We start from the raw sequence: 20,958 nt of genomic DNA, 5'->3' as shown, positions 1-20,958 counted from the left end.
TATTGGAAAGAGACAGAATTATCTAAGTTAATCGATTCTAACACCAAATGAATGCGCTAGCCGGTATTTTTAATCTACTAGTCCTACTTAGTTAAACACATGTGAGAAAGTAGAATACAGTGTTATTAATCTGAATGCCAAGTTTGTGAAATTCTATTTGGAAGATGACATAAAATTATGAATATTCATAATATACAGCCCATAGTTATTGAACTTTTGCACATATAATTAATAGAATGGAACTCTGTCAGAAGAAAATTAAAAATTATGCAGCTTAAATACATGATAATGGCTTAAGACACCCTGATTTATGCCCTTCATGATGAACAATCACGAAAACAATAGAACCAATACATGTACATTGCATCTATTAATGAATAATAATAGGCTAAAGTAGATCACAATGAAACAGGGCTTGTTCTGCAAAGTTTGGTTTTTCTCCATAAATGATGTATTTTTCTTATTAATGGGCTTACAGTTTAAAGACAAAGATGAAATCTTCCTCCTACGATTTCTTTTTTTCTGCATGATATCCTAAAACATCTGCTAATGTTATTTGTATGCTATTTCCAGCATCTGCAGAATTTTCATATCTATGCTAATGTTAAATGGTAGTTTTGTACTTTGTTATCAATCAAATGGTAATGATATCATGCACACGCCATCACTGCAACCTCTTCCTTTCTTTAACCAAAAGACCTTTATGTTTGCCCTTTGACCATCGAAGAATTTAGACACTTCACCATTGATTGCCATGCCTTCAGCCGCCAAACCCTAAGCTATGGATTTTAACTTGCACCTTCCTGCCACTTATTGATGTGCCAAAACCTTAGTGCCTGATTATTTTTCTTTTATTTGCCGTAATATCTGTTTAGAGCACTGTGTTAAATCTTGTTTGATAATTCTCCAAAAAAGTATCATAGGATGTTCTGATTGTAAGACACAATATAAACTGTACGTTGCTGCTATTGTTGATTAGATTATTGTAAGAAAAATAAACAATCAGTATCATTTTGCAATGGACAAACACTTTAATTGCTTTAACTTTATTAAGATAAATGCTGAAATGAAATGTAGCTTGAGTTTATATGCTGTTGCATCTTCATGTAGAACATAATTAAAATGCCACATTAAGGGTCATTTGTTATAATGAAATGACATTTATTTTCCATTTAATTTTGTACTGAGGGTTCAAAGCAAAATACCAAGTTAGAGTGAAAGCTAAAATGGAGAAACTAATTGTAAAATGTACTAAATATAGCAAATCATATAAAATCTTACCATAATTTATCTTAAAGTTATGTAAAATAAGTTTATCAAATCACAGATTGGTCATGTTCCTGTTTTACCAAATAATTTAAAGTTTCAATTTTTCTAAAGATGTCTATTTGTTCAGACTTGTAACAGAGATAATCACTAACAGATACGTCGCTGCTGTCAGACTAAGAACATCTTCACCATTGAAAATTAATCTGAAGCTTTGATAGAGATTTCTGAATGAAAATGCTGATTAATTAAGTTCAGTTAAGATATTACGTAGATGGTTCCAGAAATGGAGAATTTTAATTGCAAGGTAGGATTTTTTTTGACTAGAGATTTCTTTTTGTGTCAGGTGAGGCTGACCTGGAGATTTAGTCCAGGTGTACAATGCTCTGACTGCAGGAAGAGGAGCTTATTTCTTTGACAGAGGGGTTAATAACTATGGGTTACAGGCTTAATGAAAATAGTTGAAATTCAAGGGTGCTTATTCCCTGAAATGGTGGTGAAGACATTTGGTAACCATGTGAGTGCTCAGTTGGTTCAAAACACTAGAAGTGAGATGAGCCTAAAAGGTTCATTTGACCATATAGACCATGGTCTTAATTGCCTCTTTCTATGCCAAACATTCATGTGATTTTATGATGTACTCAGTGGAGATGCCAAAGGAGAGAAAAGCCTCAATGTATTGGTGAACAGGATGTCAAGCTGATCTTCATGGTGATCCTGTCATCTTGTCTGCTTTATCTTATTATTTCACAACTCAATTGAGTACTTTCATACATTGAAACTTAAAAGAATGAGAGACAACTTAATAGGAACAGGATGGAAAAGGCCTTCAGCCCACTGTGCCAATGCTGACCCTTTTTTACACTAATCTGACCTACCCCATTTTATCAGCATTATTTTACTGTTTAGTTTTTGATTCTCTCTTAAAAGGCAACATCTGGCATGAAATGTTGAGATCATATCCTTTTCAATCAAGTCTCCATTCACTCTTCTAACTGATTCAAACATCGCTTGTTCAAGCCTTCCTTGATACAACAATCCTGCACCTTCTCTGAAATGCTTCCAACACATTGACATCCTTCCTTAAATAAGGAGATCAATACTCTATGCAATGCACTAAATATGATCTCACAATGCTCTAAATAACTTAAATTTGATTTCCCTAATCATGATCAATTCCCTTAGCAATAAACAATATCATTCCATTAGCTGTCCTAATGACTTGATTTACCTGCACATTTGTAAATCTTGAGCTAAGATCCCACTACATCTCTGAGCTCGAAAATCTCATTGAAACATCCCCATTACAGTAGGAGAATCGTGGTCAGAGAAAGTCAATGGCAGAAACATCTGCTCAAAGATCAAAGTTCAAAGAAAATTTGTGATCAAAGAATGCATATGTCACCATATCCTACTTTGACAGTCATTTCCCTACAGGCATGTGAAATACAATAGAATCAAGGAAAAACTACACACAAAGTGACAAGCAACCGATGTGCAAAAGAAGACAAACTTTGCAAATACATTGAAAAACAAATAATAAATAAATTAATAATACTGAGTTATGGAGTCCTTGAAAGAGAGTCCAAAGGTTGTGGAATCAGGTGAGAGAAGTTATCCGTGGTGATTCAGGAACCTGATGATTGAAGGGTATCAACCGTTCTTGAATATAGTGGTGTGGAACCAAACACTCATGTACCTCCTTCCGGGTGGCAGCAGTGAGAAGAGACCAGGGGCTGGATGGTGGGGATGTCTGATGATAGGTGCTGCGTTTTTATGGCAGCACTCCTTGTCGATGTGCTCAGTGGTGGGGAGGCCTTTTCTTGTGATGGACTGGGCTGTATCCACCACTTTTTGCAGGCTTTTCCATTCTTGAGCATTGGTGCTTCTGTATGAGGCCATGAGGTAACCAGTCAGGATACCCTCCGCTGGGCACTTTCGAAGTTTCTCGAAGTTTTAGATGACATAGCAAATTTGCACAAATTTGCCTCTAAGAAAGTAGAGGCACTATCATGTCTTCTTTGCATTTACATACTGATCCCAAAACATATCCTCTGAAATGATAACACCAACATGTTTAAAGTTACTGACCCTCTCTATCTCTGATCCCCTAATGAGGATTGGCTGATGGAACTCCAGTTTCTTGCTCCTGTAGTAAGTAATTGACTATTTGGCTTTGATGACATTGAGTGAGAGGTTGTCAGTATGGCACCATTTAACCAGATTTTCAGTCTCCCTCCTATATGCCCGTTCATCACCACATTTGATTTGGCCAACAACAGGTGTCATTTGCAAATCTATATAGCTGTACATAGCCTCAAGGTCATTATTATAAAGTAAGTAGATCAAGGGGTTATTCACCTAGCCTTGGGGTGCACTGGTGCTGATGGTGATCGTGGAGTAGATGTTGCCAATCTAAACTGACTGTGGCTGCAAGTGAGGAAATCCCTTGCTCTAAAATTCCATTTTTCTCAATACAGAGAAAATAAAACGCCTAGCAACTGTGCTGTCAAGTCTCCTTTGCTGCATGAAGATCTCCTCTTATTCTTTTAAACTTCAATGAGCAAATATCTAAGCTTCTCAACCGAGAAATATAATGGCAAATAATTTTGAATATTGTAAGGCAGATTGGATGAGGCAGATAAAGTTGAGAACAATAGGAAAGAAGTCAATGTAGAAAATATTTTAGATTCGCTAGACAATTTTCACCTGCCCAGTGAGTGGAAGAAATGTAAGTTCTGACTGAGCACATCTCAAGTTTATTTCATTCATAGCTGGCTAACATAATGAATTATAAATATTTGATGACTACATCCCAGCTCCCAGTGACTCAAGAATCGTACACATGAAAGTTGCAACCCAAAGCAGCAGAGGCTGAAGACAGCCAAAGCCCAAATCTCCTCCTAAGACCTAAGGAATATTGACACAAAGATGCAAAGTACATGTATTAACGAAGTATGTATACAGTATACAAACCTGAGATACATCTTCCCAGAAACAGCCACGAAACAAAGAAAACTATGGTACCTGTTCAAAGAAAAGATTTAAAGCCTCCCTCACCTCTGCATGCAAAAAAACATTAAATCACATAAACAGCAAAAAAAGAGCAAAAAGTGCAGAATGTAAAAAGCCCACCCACAACATCATCGAAAGAGTCCGGGCATATTCAGTTCAGTTCAGATCAGATCAATCTAGCACTGTGTTGTTATTTATCTGTAGGCCGATCCGATCAAAATTACACAAAATAACACCAAAAAAAGGTGTGATCAGAAACCAGAAATGCATCATGATGTGAACTGTAGAGTCCAATCCACCATCATGCTGATTAAACCTTTCCAAAGACCCAGGACTCCAGTAGCATCCTTCAACAATATTGAAGGAGAGAGAGAGACTGCCACACACAGACACCTTCCTCTGGCAGCACTGAGCGAGAGGCTAGTAGTCAGTGCCCAACAGCTGTTCGTCGTTCGTTCTCACCTCGGTGATTTCAATAATCCTCGAAGCTTTAATCACTGAGATCGGCAAGAAAAGGTGGTCAATCAAGGGCTCACACCCCGTCGCCAGGTTTCCTGGCTTCCAAGCCACACGCTTCACTGGAAACCTCACCAAACATCCTCAGAGACAGCAGAGTGACAGGTGACTCAATTGCTCCGAAAACACACCACCAAAATGTAAAATTATGGGCACCAACTGTAATAGAAACATATCTGAAAGTAAAAGAAGACAGAATATAAGTGAAAGAAGTAGCTTGTGAACCATCTGAAGGATGTTGCCCTTGGTAGTGTTGTTCACTAGCGCCATTTACTTCAGCTCTCAGATACATTAAGTGGCTCACATAATGTAGGAAGATTTTCTCCTGAAGAGTCTGTCTACAATCTTCCTGGCTTGCAGAGTGCAGATTAGATGCATTTTCACCCTATCAGCAAAGAATTGACATGCTTTCAGCTCTCCCTCTTTCATTTGGAATCCTTAAGTGATATTAAGTGATGTGATGGCGTATAAAGAAAGACCCCACCCCACCAGTGCACTCTGCAAAAGCAAGAGCAAGCCTGGAAAGAGAAAAGCAAACCTTCAGCATTTTTTGAGACATCATTATTTCCACGAATTCTTCTCAAGATGCACAAACTACTCCAAAACTGTACAAGTTAATCCAAAGCACTTTGCAAACAACTCTAGGCCACCAGAAAGTGTCTAGCTAAATAAATCTGCCACGACCATTGCACTGACCCCCACTCAATCACAGGGAATGATAACAGTGAGGTCACTAACTTATCAGACTAGAGTTCAGAGGCCAGACTTAAAAATGCAGATTCCTAAATGCAAGTCACACCATACCAGCATGGAATTTAGATCCAGGCTGTAAATTAGTTTTATTCTTAAGAAACAAACCCATTATAAATGGTGATAACCACAAAATCATACAAGGGATTCCACTTAGTTCAGTAATACCCTGCAAAAGTCAAGTCTGTATGACCTCCACTGCTCTGGAATTGACTCTTAAATGCCTTCTACAATGAACTAACAAGACACTTAGTGTGTCTTCAGCTGAAACAAAGGAAGAATAAAACTAACAGAACATCCAGTCTCAACCTGAGTTCAGATGCAGCAAAGCTTCCTCACCTAACACAATCAACTTTGCAAATTCCCCTTATGACTATTCAGAGATTGATGTCCCACAAATCAGTCAGTTAATATACTAATGCAGCTACTTTTGGACTCTTCAGGCTTCTCCATCACAATCCCTGCTGAGGATCTGCTTGCCAACAGGACAGAGTCACGAAAGAGGGAGAACAATAGGACACAGAGAGGAAGTTCAAACTATTGAGTCCTAACCCCAGAAACTCTCACTGCACTGGGTCGATAAACAGCTAGGACACATCTTTCTAGATGCCAGCATAATCCTCCCTCAGTTGATGAATCAGGGCTCCTCCAGTTGGACAAAGCACTAAAAGTTGCAGAAGCACTGGATTAAGTCTGCGTCTAGAACCCTCAAATATCCTAACCCCAACACCAGCATAGTTTTCCCTGGAGCCAAGAAAGCTGAAGGGTGACTTTACAGAAGTTTATAACATTTATACAACATACTGTAGAACATAGAACATAAAAATCTACAGCACATTACAGGCCCTTTGGCCCACAATGTTGTGCCAACCATGTAACCTACTCTAGAGACTGCCTAGAATTTCTCTAGTGCATAGCCCTCTATTTTTCTAAGCTACATGTACCTATCTAAGAGGCTTTTAAAACACCCTATTGTATCTGTTTCCACTACCACCACTGGCAGTGCATTCCATGCACCCACCACTCTCTGTGTGAAAAACTTACCCTGATATCCCCCAGTACCTATTTCCAAGCACCTTAAAACTATGCCCCTCATGTTAGCCATTTCAGCCCTGTGAAATAGCCTCTGGCTATCCACATGATCAATGCCCCTCATCATCTTATACTCCTCTATCAGGTTACCTCTCATCCTCCATTGCTCCAAGGAGAACAGGCCAAGTACACTCAACCTATTCTCATAAGGTATGCCCTCCAATCCAGGCAACATCCTTGTAAATCCCCTCTGCACTCTCTCTATAGTATCCTTATCCTATCGGGTGAGGTGACCAGAACTGAACACGAGACTCCAAAAGGTGTTTGACTAAGCTGTAACATTACCTCATGGCTTTTGAACTCAATCCCACTGTCGATAAATACCAACATATTATACGCCTTCTTAACCACAGTGTCAAACTGTGTAGCTACTTTGAGTGTCCTATCGACATGGACCACAAGTTCCCTCAGATACTCCAAACTGCCAAGAGACTTACTTTTAATACTAAATTCTGCCTTCAAATTGGACCTTTCAAAATGAACCACTTCACACTTATCTGGGTTGAAGTCCATCTGCCACTTCTCAGCCCAGTCCTATGCCCTATCAATGTCCCGCTGTAACCTCTGACAACCCTCCAGACTATCCACAACACCTCCAACCTTTGTGTCATCAGCAAACTTACTAACCCATCCTTCTATTTCTTCATCCAGGTCATTTACAAAAAATCACAAAGAGGAGAGTTTCCAGAACAGATCCCTGTGGAACTTCCATGCAGAACATGAACCACCTAAAACTACCCTTTGCCCCTGTGGGCAATCCAATTCTGGATCCACAAAGCAAGGTCTCCTTGCATCCCATGCCTCCTTTCTTGTGAATGAACCTGGCCTTACTGAAATTCATATACACTGCATCCACTGCTCTATCTTCAACAATGTATTTTGTTACATCCTCGAACAATACTATCAGGCTCATAAGGAATGACCTACCCTTGACAAAGCCATGCTGACTATCCCTAATCAGATTATGTCTCTCCAAATGCTCATAAATCCTGCTTCTCAGGATCTTCTCCAACAGCTTGCCCACCACTGACCTCGGACTCAATGGTTTATAATTTCCTGCGTTATCTCTACTTCTCCCATCCGTATTGATGATGCAAAGATCATTGCAAGAAGCTCGTCAATCTCTTCCCTCGTTTTCCACAGTAGCCTGGGATATATCACATCCGGTCCCAGTGACTTATCTAACTTAATGCTTCTCAAAAGCTCCAGCACATCCTCTTTCTTAATATCTATATGCTCAAGTGTTAAGGTAGATAAACACAGTCCTTTTCCCAGTGTAGGGAAACTTAAAACTGGACAGCATTGTTGTAAGGGGAGAGGGGAAAGATTTAGAGAGGAACTGAGGAACAATATTTTTCTCCATGGTGTAGTGGGTGTATAGAATGAGCTGCCAGAGAAGGAGGTAGTTACAATGTTTAAAGACATTTAGATAGGAAAGGTTTAGCGAGCTCTGGGCTAAATGCAGTGACTAGCATAACCAACTTGGTTAAGTTAGACTGAAGGTCCTGTTTCTGTGCTGTTTAACGCCGTGAAATTCTAAATAAAGTGCAGCTGTTAGCATGATGCTATTGCAGCTGGGGATATCCTGGAGTTCAGAGTCCAATTCCGTTGCCATTCTGAAAGGAGCCTCTGTACATCCACCCCACGGAATGTGTGCGTTTCCTCCGGCTCCTTCGGTTTCATGTACAGGGTTGGGTCATTGCAAATTGTCCCACGATTAGGTGAGGGTTAATCAAGTTTGCCGCGGGTTGATGGATGATGTGGCTCTAAGGGCTTACTCTGTACAATATAGCTAAATAAATAAATGCATTTCAGTTTTGAGAGGGCAGTCCCTTATCTGCATTGCATCATTGTGTTTGAAAAATGGAAAAGTGATGCATTTCCATTTAATCCTCAAGAAACCGGCAAACCTTTACTATGATGGAGCACCTAAAATACTGCTAAACCTTCAGTCAGGATCTAAGATTACCTTTAACCTGAAAGTGGTCAGAAGAAATCTGAGAAATATTATAATTAACATTATAACATTAATTATAATTAACATTCAAAGTATCCAGAAGCAATTAAGCAGAAAAGCAGGAACAATTTAAGAACGCAGAAAATAGGAATTAGCCAATAATCACCTTGAACTTGTGAAACAGGTTGCATTAAAGCCAGAGAACAAGAATTAAGATTTAATTAGAAAATATGAAAAAGGATCGATGTGATAAGTGGTAATCTGTTGAAAATTGGTATGAATGTAGAGCAAAGAATCAAAAAATCCAATCAAGTTGTCAAATGTATGTCAAGCTAATTTCTCTGCATATAGGCATATTATTCTAACCACATATAGATTGGTATTACATCAGCTCCAGAATCTAGTTGAGAGATTTAGGGAAACATACCTTTGAAGTAACACTGAGAGTTCAGATAAAAAATAACCCTCAGATTCAAGGTTCTAAGTTACGAGAAAAGATTAACAGAACTATTTTAGTTGAAGAAAGGAAGGTCAAAAGGCAGAAGCAATACAAATGAAAGATGGCAATCTAACTTTGCCCTTGAACTAGAGGCCAAAATTTTAAATATCAGCATGTCTTGCACAATGTTAAAGATCTTTTAAGGATGATTAAATTTCTATCTCTGACATAACATGTTTATATTCATTGCTATAAATGTCAGACTAGTTTTTCTCTCTCTCTCTTTCTCTCTTTGCTTTCTTTTGCTCTCTCTCCACTTTCAGTAATTATTCTTTCTTTTCTCTCTCATTCGCTCATTCACTTTCTCTCTTGCCACTTTTAGTACTTAATTTTTCCTAGTAATTAGTCTTTCCTCACTTTCTCTCTCTCCCTCTCTCTTTTGTTCTCTTTCACTCTCTCTCCATTTTTAGCAATTATTCTTTCTTTTATTGGCTTTGTCCTATGCACTACAAAGCTATGCAGAAATGGTTACCATATTTAGGGATTTTTGAGTATCTCCCAATTTGTGAACAAAATTGACTTACTGACCTCTAAAACATAAGACTTCACCAGTGCCTTATAAACCCTCAGCATCACATCCCTGCTCTTGTATTCTAGACCTCTTGAAATGAATGCTCACATGGCATTTGCCTTCCTCACCTCCAACTCTACCCGCAAGTTAACCTTTAGGGTGTTCTGCAGAAGGACTCCCAAGTTCCTTTGCACCTCAGATTTTTGGATTTTCTCCCCATTTGGAAAATAGTCTACACATTTATTTCTTCTATATATTCATGTTATAGTTTATATTCATGTGATAGTTATTTCCTATTTTCACATGGCGCAGTGGTCCAGAAGGCAGTACTGCAACTTAGCATAACTGAGATTATTCTCAACCTTGAGTGCCGTCAGTGCAGAGCTGGAGTTAGAAATAGAAATGGATTGGGAATTGGTTTATTATTGTCACACGTAGCAACGTACAGTGAAAACCTTATCTTGCATGTCATCCATACAGAGCGTTTCATCACATCTGTGCACTGAGGTGGTACAAGAGAAAACAATAACAGAATGCCCAATGAAGTGTTACAGTTACAGAGAAATTGAAGTGCAAGCAGACAATAAGATGCAAGGCCACAGCAAGATAGGTTGTGAGGTTGAGATCCAATCTTATTGTACAATAGTCTTATAAGAGTAGGACAGAAGCTAACCTTGAACCTGGTGATCTGTACATTCTGGCTTTTGTATTTCTGTCTGATTGGGGTTGACGGGCGAGAAGGGCGAATAGTCATGGTGGCTGGATTGGGTCTTTGATTATGTTGGCTGCACTACAGAACAAAGGAAATAACTTCCTGTGATTTGTATAATGCTGGAACCACATGTAGATTCTCTTAAGGATAACTTGCAGCTTGAGTTGGTAGTAAGGAAGGCAAATGCAATGTTAGCATTCACTTGACTGGTTCCTTGATTTCCTCATTTACAGACACCAGTCAGTACAGACGTGGCAACACTTCACCATAATCACCATCTGCATAGGGGCACATCACCATAATCATCATCTGCTTAGAGGCACCACAAGGCTACGTGCTTAGACCCCTGCTCTCCTCGCATTGCACCTATGACAATGTGGCTAAGTATAACTCCAATGTCATAATTAAATTTGCTGACAATACCACTGTTGTTTGCCAAATTGAAGGTGGTGGTGAATTGCATAAAGGAGGGAGACTGAAAATTTGGCTGAATGGTGCTAAAACAACATGCCTCAGTCAATGTCAGTAAAACCAAAGAGCTGATTATCAGCTACAGTTAGAAAGTGCCAGAAGCCCATGAGCCAGTCTTCATTAAGAGATCAGAGGTGAAGAGGGCCAGTAATTTTACATTCTTAGTATTATCATATCCAGAAGATCTGTCCTGGAACCTGCACGTAATTGCCATTACAAAGAAGGCATAACAGCACCTCTACTTTCTTAGAAGATTGCGTAGGTTTGCCATGTTACCTGCAACTCTGACAAACATACACAGTGGAGAGTATCCTTTCTGGTTGCTTCCTAGTCTGGTATGGAAATACCAATGCCTAAGGACAGAAAAGGCTACAGAAATTGGCAGATACAGCCCATTCCATCACACGCGAATCATTTGAAGTTAATGCTATTGAATACCTGTGGACATGGTGACCCTCATTCCTCTTGGAAATAGTCATTACCTGACACTTATCTGTCATAAATGTTATTTGCTACTCATCAACCAAAAAGCATTGGCTGGGTCATTAGAGATTTGCAAATGAAACGTGAGCATATTATTAGTGCATGCCTGTTTGATATCATAGTAGAGGAAAGATGTTTGATCTAGGAACATCTGCAGTGATGACTTGAAGCCAAGATGATCGCCTTTCAAAATCCACAGCAGTAATTCCACATAGAAGACAGAACAATACAGAATAGGAACTGACCCTTCAATCTACAGTGTCTGTGCCAACCAAGTTGCCAAATAACTAAACCCATCTGCCTGCATATGATATCCATCCATTTTTCTTTTTATATTTGCACAATTTGTTGTCTTTTGTACATTGATTTTTGTTTTCTGTCCTGGGTACAGTTTTCCATTGATTCTACTGTGGTTTTTGCATGTACTGTGAGTGCCTGCAAGAAAATGTATCTCAATGTATTGTGACATATACAATAAATATGTACTTAGATAATATATTTACTTTGAACTTTGAACAATTCACCCAATGATGGATGGGGTCTGGAACTCATTGCTTGAGACGGTGGTGGAAACAAAACTATTACATTTAAACAACACACACAAAATGCTATATGAACTCAGCAGGCCAGGCAGCATCTATAGAAAAGAGTACAGTCGGTGTTTCAAGCTGGGACCCTCCAGCAGGACTGGAGATAAAAAGATAGTAGGGGAAAGTGGGGGGGGGGGGGGGATGAAGAAACACAAGATGATAGGTGAAATTGGGAGGGGATTGAAGTAACGAGCTAGGAAGTTGTTTGGGTGAAAGAGATGCAGGGCTGGAGAAGGGGGAATCTAATAAGAGAGGACAGAAGGCCAATGAAGAAAGAAAAAGTGGAAGGAGCACCAGAGGGAGGCTATGGGCAGACAAGATGATAATGTGAGAGAGGGAAAGGTGATGGGGAATAGAGAAGACGAGGAGGGTATTACCAACCATGTCAGAATGGGAATGGGAAGCAGAATTAAAATGTGTGGCCACTGGGAGATCTCACTTTTTCACATTTAAAACGAGCTTGAAAGAGAACTTGAGGAGCCATGAACATGAACAGGAGATTAGCCTAAGCAGTTCTGTTTTGGATTGCAGAGTGTGCTAAATAACTTCCTCCGGTACCTTGAATTTCTCACATTTTAGGATTCCAGGAAAAGATAACAAAACCGGGAGTTAAAATAAGCAGTTCAAAACACACAGAAATAAAAAAGTAATCAGGCAGAGCTCGTGGGTTCAACGTCCAATTAAAAATCAGATGGCAGAGGGGAAGAGGCTGTTTCTGAATCACTGAGTGTGTGCCTTCAGGCTCCTGTACCTCCTTCCTGAAGGCAACTGTGTGAAGAGGGCACCACAGGGTGGTGGGGATCCTTAATGATGGACACTGCCTTCCTAAGACATTGCTCCTTGAAGATGCATTGGGGAAGCATCCAAACTACAATGATAATTCGCTAGCTCAAGGACTGCTTTTTCCCTTCCACCATCAGATTTCTTACAGGCTAACGATCCATGAATGTTACCTCATTATTCTTTTTTTTTGCGTTATTTGTTCTGTAATTTGCAGTAATTTCTATGTCTTTACACTGTACCGCTTCTGCAAAACAACACATTTCACATCATATAAGTCAGTATTAATAAACATGAATATGATTCAGTTTAGTCCAATAAGCATTCTAGATCAGAAAGAAAAACATATGTGGAAGGAGAAATCTTCAACATTTCAGGTCTATGACCATTTATCAGAACTGGGAAAGAGAAAGATGTAAGTTAGTTTTCAGTAGGAGCGCAGGTGGCGAATAACTGCTGCCATGAAACTATTCTAACTCCTCCAATCACAGGTTTCCCCTTTCTTGTACACAATCGTCCCCTACCTTTGTTCCTACTGAAATGATAAAGTGGCGGTGTCTGCCAAGTAGGATGAGAGAAACTAAGTCTACGTGATACAAAAACAAAAAAGGGTAAATGTTACAAAAAGTAAACAGGTTATCACTTGTGTAAAGGGGAACTGTTAATGTTCCAGCTGAAGGACCAATTAACAGAACTGGAGAGTGAGATACATTAGCATGTGTAACAGCAAAATGTGGTTGAAGCAAAGGGATTTTCCTAAAGTTAAGATTTATTACCCATCTGGAAGCATCTTTATTATAAAACAATAAAAAAAACAGGGGCATTGGTTGCAACATTCTGTGAGGAGGATTCTTTTTTTTTAAACTTTTTTTATTGTGTTTTCAAATAGTTACAGAATAAAAGTGTGTGAAAAAGAAAATATGTGTTGCCCATCCCCCCTCCCATTAAACCCCTCCCCCCTAACATCCCTATAGAAAAAAAGAAGAAAGAAAGAAAGAAAAAAAAGGAATGCCTGGATATTGGAAGATCCCCACATGCTCCATGGAGTTCGTAATAACTTTAGTATATATATTTATTTCTTTCCCCATGTAATCAATTATTTCATCTTCGGAGCACCTATATATTTAATCCTATCTTTTGTAAATAAGGGCGCCAAATTTTCAAAAATGTTTCATATTTATCTCTAAATTATAAGTAATTTTTTCAAGTGGAATACAGCTATAAATTTCTTTCTTCCAAAGATCTATACTTAAATATGTATCCGATTTCCAAGTAACTGCAATAGCTTTTTTGGCTACTGCCAATGCAATTTTTATAAATTCTTTCTGATATTTATTCAATTTGGATATCGGTTTTATCCCTTCAATATCACCTAGTAAAAGTAATATTGGATTATGTGGAAGTTGTATTCCAATAATTTGTTCCAATAAAACTCTTAAATTTGTCCAAAAAGGTGGAATTTTAGAACAAGACCAAGTAGAATGTAAAAAAGTACCAATTTCTTGGTTACATCGGAAACACTGATCAGATAAATTTGGGTTTAATTTATTTATTTTTTGTGGTGTAATATATAATTGATGTAAAAAATTGTATTGCACTAATCTTAATCGGACGTTTATTGTATTTGTCATACTCTCAAGACATAGTCTTGACCAATTTTTTTCTTCAATTTTAATATTCAAATCACTTTCCCATTTTTGTCTTGACTTATGGACTCCTTGTTTAATTGCCTGTTTTTGAATCAAATTATACATACAAGAGATAAATTTTTTAATCTTTCCTTTTTGAATTAAAGTTTCTATTTCATTGGATTTCGGTAATAACATTGTTTGACCTAATTTTTCTCTTAACTAAACCCTTAGTTGAAAGTAACAAAAAAGAGTGTTGTTTGATACTTTATATTTATTCTTTAATTGATCGAATGACATTAATATACCTCCTTCAAAACAATCTCCTATATATCTAATCCCTTTATGAAACCAGTTATATAAAAGTTGATTATCCATTGTAAAAGGAATAAGTCTATTTTGAATTAAAGATCTCTTTGCTAATAAGGATTTCTTTGTCTCATCGTCAACATTTATCTTATTCCATAAATCAATCAAATGTTTTAATATAGGAGATTCTTTCTTTTCCCGTATCCATTTAGATTCCCATTTATCTATAAAATCTTCTGGTGTGTTTTCTCCTATTTTATCTAGTTCTATTCTAATCCATGCCGGTTTATCTTTCTCAAAAAAAGATGCAATAAATCTAAGTTGATTTGCTTTATAATAATTCTTAAAATTTGGAAGTTGTAACCCTCCTAGCTCAAATTTCCATGTCAATTTTTCCAACACTATTCTTGACATCTTACCTTTCCAAAGAAACTTCCTCACATATTTATTTAGCTCTTGAAAAAACTTCTGGGGTAATTGTATTGGTAGTGATTGAAATAAGTATTGTAATCTAGGGAATATATTCATTTTTATGGTATTTACTCTACCTACTAATGTTATTGGTAATACCATCCATTTATCAAGATCTTCTTGAGGAATTATTTAAATGCTTAATCAGCAGCAAATAGTGAGCTTTGTTCAAATTAGTTAAATTACATCTTCAATAGAGTTTGAATTCTTGGCAGGCAGAATACTTGGAATGGTAGGCACAATCTGACAGACAGCCCAGATCCAAATCCATTAGATATGGCATCCAGCGTACATCCATACATCAGCAACTGCTGTGATGTACCATTATTTTGCTTGCTGAGCCAATTAATGGCATTTTACATTAAAAAGGGGCAGTGATTCTTAAGATCATGCATATTCCATTGAAGACTGAGTTGAAGAGAAATATCTTTATTGACCAAGTTGAATATCTATAGAAATCACTGCCAAAGGGGTCTATGAATGGTTATTCATTATGGACATTCAAGGACATGCAAAAAGAATCATGACGTTTGGGGATTGGATGGGAAAAGGAGAAGGAGAAGAAGGTACATGATGGCTTTGTTACTGATCTGCTAATCTGCCAAAGGGACCAACAAGCAATAATAAAAATTCATAATCCACTGGGTTACTGGGGAATTTGACGGTAGTTCATTAACTTTGTGTCAATAATAAGAACACAAAGTCCAAGAAGTCTTCAGCATGTCAGGTAGCAGCTGTGCATTGAGAAAAATAGGGTTAACATTTCAGATCCCAATCTGCTCATCAGAAGCTGAGTATCAGTAATGGTTCTCATGAAACCACAGGATTATAGCAAAAACCCAGTCAAACATCAGGGCCCTTTAGGGAAGGTAATCTGCTGTCCCTGTCTGATTCTGATCTAAATACACATCTGGACTTGTTGCAGTCTAGCTGAGATTTAACTTTGAAATGCAAAGCAAGTCATTCTTTTCAAGGAGAAATTAAGGGTCAACAGTAAAAGCTGGCCTTGCCAGCATCACTTGCAGCCTGTGAGTGAATGAAAAAGATTAGTTGTATCTTGTAAAATGCTCTGAAAGAGACTGTAACTCTAAAACTGCCCCATTGAATCTCAGCAATGATAAACAAAATATATGACCGGCAGTTGACCACATTGTTGGAGCTGTGTGCAGGCTCTGCATTGAGCAAAATGAAACCAGCAGTTTAACTTGGTTTTGCTAATTAGTCAACACTACAACATACTGCTGACAAACCAGCAATACGTCAATATATAAAACAATTACAGGTGAGTTACGTTCCTAGAAAAGGAGACCCTATCAGAATATTTCATAACATGATGCCACTTCATCTGCAAAAATATCAAAAGATAAGGGTTGAAAACATGTTTACTTATTTACTTTTTCCCCCTTATAAATTTCCCCAGAGTGAACCTTAGTCCGCAACTCATAGTTTTGGATAGTGGTTTGTGAATTCTGCAAGGGTTATTACTTGAACGGGCATAACATGGGGTGAGGGAAGAGATTACCAGCCTCATAAAAGGAAATGTTTCAAGTACATAAAAAAAACTTTCTTGAAGAAGTATGTTATTCCTAATGTTTCCTGAGAACCTCTGGCCTATGCCTACTCAGTGGATAAACAGCATTTGGGATTGTACTGAGAAACCCAAGGTCATGCATTACAACTGCAAAAACTCAGCGTGAGCAGCAGAAGGAAAGCACTATCACACAAGCTAACATCAGCCACCTCCTGTCCAATCAATGGAAAATATACGGGTCTCACATTGACCTGAGCAGCCATCAGAAGCCCACTAAACCAGAGTGAACATTCAATGCTGAGAGCTTGCCTTACAAAAAGATAGAAGCAGGGAAATGCAAAAGCCACATGAACTGTGGAGTCTGCTTCATCATTCAGTATCACGGCTAAACTTTCATTCCAATCCCATACACATATAGCCCGGTTCCATTAATCTCTAAAAATCAGCAACAGTTTTAAAGCAAACTCAGTATCTCAGCCACAAAGACCTTTGACAGTGGAGAATTCCAAAGATTCACAGACATCCAAGAGATGAATTTCCTCTTTTCTCCATCCTAACTGCTGAGACTTTGACTCTGGTTCCAACATGTCACACTGTTTTGTTGAACAAACCTGAATCAGAATCAGGTTAAATACATCTCTGGCATACCTCATGAAATTTGTTGTTATGCGGCAGCAGTACATTGCAATATATAATAATAAAACACTTTAAATTACACTAAGAAATATATACATATAAACAGCATGCAAAAAGAGAGAAAAGAAGTAGTGAGGTAGTATTCATGGGTTCAATGTCCGGTTAGAAACCAGATGGCAGAGAGGAAGAAGTTACTCCTGAGTCATTGAGCATGTGCCTTTAAGCTCTTGTACTTCCTCCCTGATAGTAGCAAGTAGCAATGAGAAGAGAGCATGACCTGGGTGATGGAAGTCCTTAATGATGGATGCTGCCTTTTTGAGGCATTGCTCCTTAAAGATGTCCTGAATGCTGGGGAGGCTAGTGCCCATAATGGAGCTGACTGAGTTCACAAATGTGATTTTCTCTGGTTCCACTAAAGGTTCTTAGAAATTACTTGTTATTACTGACCTGTTCCAACAAAAATGCCTTCCTCAATCTTGGCATCAATTATTTTGGGAAGCATCTGGCTCAAATATCAAAATATTTCACAGAATTTTTTTTTCCCCAGTGATGGCAGATTCCATCCTTACATTCTTGAACACAGTGATTCTGTTTTTGTCTTTGACAAATACAAGTCTCTGACCAGGTCATTTAACTCAGAATGAGTTATCATTAGAGGCTCACTCAACATAAAGGGTTCAAAGTCTGTATCAGTATCATTGTCGTTTTCCATTCCTGGCTTGTGCATTATGACATCTTTGTTTGCCCTCTCTAGACTCCATGTCTCTGGTGGCTTTGGACAGCATCCACCCTGCCTAAGCATGCCCAGGCATGCCTGGACAAAATAGAAAACTTTTCAGCTCACATTATGGGGAAAATTTAATTGACTTGAGTTGAAATAACAAATATTGGTGATTTTTTTAAAAATAGTGAGTGATAGAGAAATTTCATGGTGATTTTCATGAACAGCAGCCCAAACTACGTAAGATACACACGTATCTGGGAAGCATAATCTTTGTTGTCCAGTGTTATCAGTGTTATAGGAGCTGTTTTTTATTTACGATCTGCACAGAATGTGATCTTCCATTGATAAAGTCGAGGATCCAGTTGCAGAGGGAGGTACAGAGGCACGAGTTTTGGACCTTTCTGATCAGAACACTAGGATAAACTGTGTAAAACGCTGAGCTGTAGTCAATAAACAGCAGTCTGATGTAAGTATTAGTATTGTCCAGTTGATCCAAGGCTGCATGAAGAGCCAATGAGATCACAACCACAGTGATCTATTGTGGCGATACGGAACCTGCCATGGTTCCCTAAAGGCACTTGTTTATTAGATGTTCAAATGCTGATTGATTGTTTTCCATTGAATTTTCTGCCAATTCCATTCAGCCCCTTGGGCCATTTGATTTCCTTTGACTTGCATTTTTTTCCTGATAGACGTCTACTTAAATCCAAATAAAATGCTATCTGTAGTGATGTTGCTTTTATATTCTGGCACAGGCCTCTGCAGATATTTCTTCTGCCAATCTCTCAGCTTTCCTGATGCATATCTCACTTCCCTTTCCTTCGTTTTCATTTGTCATTTATTATCACAACTTGCAGGTAATTTTGTTCCTATTATTCTCTGCCAATCAATACACAACTATATGATCTTAAATTTCACATCACAAATTCAATGTACATTTCAAGCATTAATGTTGTTTTAGCCACTTGTTTTATTCATCTTGTTTTCCCTAGGTGCAGTTTGAACAATCTACAAGTCTTCACTGATTATACTAAGTATATATAGTCTGCATAGTTTGGAATCATTGATATAGACTCCAAGCCAGTAATTTGAACTCAGTTTCATGCTTTTTGCTTTGTTGTATAGATAGACAGAATTTGAGTTATCTGGCTGTAAAGTTTAATTAATGGTTGGTTTCCTTGTGCACATCTAAATTACTGCTTTCCCTTGGGTATTGAAGAAAAGATGCCAGATAGTCCAAATTAAAATAATCTTGAAACAGCCAATCGATATTGTCTTTTAGACCTAACAGATCCTGGTTCAAGGCACATTTACATAACTGAATCAATCTGCTATTTTTCTCGAAGAAATATACTGTAATTAAATCCAAAAATTATTCTTACCATTCTCATTAATATAAATTAATCATTTATAAACTCTATTGAGGATGTTAACCACTCATAAACTACTTTTAATTGAATACAACTGTTCTAAATAACAAGGGAATAAATAAAACCTCTGGCAAATTTCAATAACTTTATTTTGTACATGTAAAAACAATCATGTAATATGTGCATGCATAAGCATTCACTGCTGAGCAATTTACTTAAGTTTTGATTTTTTTTTCTGTTTTGGTTTCCATGTCTTCTTTTCCTGAGGATTGGGCCATACAATAGATATGGATTTCAAAGCACACGTTCCCACAATTGTAGTTCCACATGTCACAGTTGCTCTGGAAAGGCATTGGCACCAATTTCACATTAGCACTGGATCTCATTGGCATAGCTGATGTTGCATGTTAACCTTTCACAACTGAATGCACACTCAGCAGGTGGCAATATGCGTTCCAACAATAGAATCATTTAAAAGGATTATAAACAGTTTGCAGGTTAGCTATCGATTGATTTCCACTGAACCATGCTTTGATTCAGCTTTTGATTGAAATTTCCAGGCACTTTTCAAGTTGCTCAGCCCACAAGGAATTGGTGTGTGCTGAGATGAAGAAGGTTGCCTTGGCTTCTTCAGAAACCAGTGGCTCTCAGACCCACGTGATTCAGTGGCCATTCCCAGAGGAGTTCAAAAAAATTGGAGAATCAGGAGAGAGCATGCACACTGCTCAAAAAGGAAGAACCGGGGGGAGAGAAAGCCATATTTACCCAGGATTGTTAGAGAACCTCAGAGAGAAATAATGCACAAGGCATCCATGCTACAGGATCAGTTACTGAGATAAGCACCATGATCAAAATGAGAGTGCAATAACAGTCCACACAAAATGCTGGTGGAACGCAGCAGGCCAGGCAGCATCTATAGGGAGAAGCACTGTCGATGTTTTGGGCCGAGACCCTTCGTCAGGACTAACTGAAAGGAAAGGTACTAAGAGATATGAAAGTAGGAGGGGAGGGGGAAATGCGAAATGATAGGAGAAGACCAGAGGGGGTGGGATGAAGCTGAGAGCTGGAAAGGTGATTGGCAAAAGTGATACAGAGCTGGAGAAGGGAAAGGATCATGGGACAGGAGGCCTAGGGAGAAAGAAAGGGAGAGGGGAGCACCAGGGGGAGATGGAGAACAGGCAGAGTGATGGGCAGAGAGAGAGAAAAAAAACAAACAACTAAATATGTCAGGGATGGGGTGAGACAGGGAGGAAGGGCATTAGCGGAAGTTAGAGAAGTCAATGTTCATGCCATCAGGTTGGAGGCTACCCAGACGGTATATAAGGTGTTGTTCCTCCAACCTGTGTGTGACTTCATCTTGACAGTAGAGGAGGCCATGGATAGACAATCAGAATGGGAATGGGACGTGGAATTAAAATGTGTGGCCACTCAGAGATCCTGATTTCTCTGGTGGACAGAGCGTAGGTGTTCAGTGAAACAGTCTCCCAGTCTGCGTCGGGTCTCACCAATATATAAAAGGCCACACTGGGAGCACCGGACGCAGTATACCACACCAGCCGACTCACAGGTGAAATGTCGCCTCACCTGAAAGGACTGTCTGGGGCCCTGAATGGTGCTGAGGGAGGAAGTGTAAGGGCAGGTGTAGCA

Source organism: Hemitrygon akajei, chromosome 6 (assembly GCF_048418815.1).
Source record: "Hemitrygon akajei chromosome 6, sHemAka1.3, whole genome shotgun sequence".
Classification (NCBI taxonomy): Eukaryota; Metazoa; Chordata; class Chondrichthyes; order Myliobatiformes; family Dasyatidae; genus Hemitrygon; species Hemitrygon akajei.
The sequence above is the reverse complement of the archived record's forward strand: the minus strand, read 5'-3'. Positions refer to the sequence as shown.